This window comes from Scyliorhinus canicula, chromosome 5, assembly GCF_902713615.1.
Source record: "Scyliorhinus canicula chromosome 5, sScyCan1.1, whole genome shotgun sequence".
Lineage (NCBI taxonomy): Eukaryota > Metazoa > Chordata > Chondrichthyes > Carcharhiniformes > Scyliorhinidae > Scyliorhinus > Scyliorhinus canicula.
This window is the reverse complement of record NC_052150.1, coordinates 214643318-214645160: the sequence shown is the minus strand read 5'-3', so window position 1 is coordinate 214645160 and position 1843 is coordinate 214643318. Positions and strand designations below refer to the sequence as shown.

The window sequence follows — 1843 nt, the reverse complement described above, 5'->3', positions numbered from 1 at the left end:
TTCAAATGAAGTCACTGTGAAAAGCCCCTAGTCGCCACATTCCGGCGCCTGTTCGGGGAGGCTGGTACGGGAATTGAACCCGTGCTGCTGGCCTGCCTTGGTCTGCTTTCAAAGCCAGCAATTTAGCCCAGTGTGCTAAACCAGCCCCTAAGGAGAAGCTCTGAGCTGTTGTCTGTCTCTCTTTCTCTCTTTCTTTCTCTGGCTCTCTTTCTCCTGAAATGCTACCTATCTACTGTTTTCTGAACCTGTAGAGAGGTTTTTGAGACCTTGACGAATCTACAGTGAAAACTACCACAGACTGAAAGAAAAAACCTCGAACTGAAGGCGTAGTCTGAAGAACGTGTACTGGAAACGTTCATCTGAAACAGTGACGTTTATTCTTTTCATTTTTCTTCACCCCCTCTTTCCCCTGTGTTTGGCTGTCTTGTGTGTGTGTGTGTATGTAGAGGGTGGGGTGAGTCAAAGAGGGAGGTTTAGGAATTAGATAATAGTTAACCTGTTGTTTTTGATGTTTAGTTAATGATAGTTATCGTTATTAGTAACAATTAATTGTGTTTAAATTTACAAACCTGATGACTATTTTATTGGGCGGCCAAAGACCAAAGACTTTGGGTATTTCCTAAGAATGAATTACTAATTTCAAATGATTCTCCGTCTCACCAGCCGGCCAACGGGGTTTCCATTTCTTTTACTTTGTGGTTATCATTTTGATCTGTCGGGAAATCCCCGGCGTGGGTGCAGTCCCGGCACAACGGAGAATCCCGACAGCGGAGAATCCGGACCCATATATTTATAGTGGGACTGTCATAACAATCATCTTCCACAGTATATTCTTCACATCCATTAAGAATAGAATATAAGAATATATTTTGAAATTAGTTAATCTTCTATGTTAAACTGATAAAAACAGATACTACACTTGATCCTAGCCAAAAGGCCAAGAAGCGATGTTAACCTTCTGTGTTGAATGAGTTGTCCATGTTGTGATGTAAGGTGGGGAAAGCTCAAAGAGGATGGGTTGATGTCATCCACAGAAATTCCCAAGACTATGGAAAGTATTCAGGAGCAGTTCATGTGGAGCATGTTCCCGACAATATTTCAACATATCTAAAGGAATTTTGAATAGCAGGTGACGTTTAGTGCTTAGGGGTGGATTCTCCATTGCTTGATGCTGGTAACGGCCTTCCCAATCTGACGGAGAATGGAGTATCGGTCGAAAAATGGGATCGGCGCCCAGCCTCAATCCCATTCCGATGCTCCGGTTCACCGCCAGCTGCGACAGCGAACTACGCGCCCCGTGCCGACAGGGGGATGAAATCAGTTTGTAACAGCTGTGACAAAGAATCATCGGACTCGATACGTTAGCTCTTGTCTCTCCCTACAGATGCTGCCAAACCTGCTGAGAGTTTCCAGCATTTTCTCTTTCGTTCCGGATGAAATCAGTGTTTTGCACCTATTTGCATCTGATTAAAGGGCTGGAAGCACAAGTCTCCAACACCCCCCCCCCCCCCCCCCCCCCCCCCTCCCCCCCAATCCCGTTATGCATTGACCCCCACAGCGGGAAATCCTCCAGGCGGGATTTGGTGCAAATTATCCCAAGCATGGCCCTGTCACGTAGACCCCGCGGTGGGTCAAACTGGTTAGTGTTATTGGAGTTGCATTCAACCAGGTAAGCGGAGAATATTCCATCACACTCCTCACTTGTACCTTGTAAATGGTGGACAGGCTATGGGGGGGTCAGGAGGTGAGTTACCAACCACAGGATTCCTAACCTCTGACCTACTCTTGTAGCCACAATATTTACATGGCTAGTCCAGTTCAGTTTCTGACCAGCGGTAACCCT

General features: G+C 46.1%; 1 pseudogene; it reads right to left on the bottom strand.

Annotated features, from left to right (window-relative positions):
• Positions 1-849: 849 nt before the first annotated feature.
• Positions 850-949, bottom strand: LOC119966708 (annotated as a pseudogene).
• Between the last annotated feature and the right edge of the window lie 894 nt (positions 950-1843).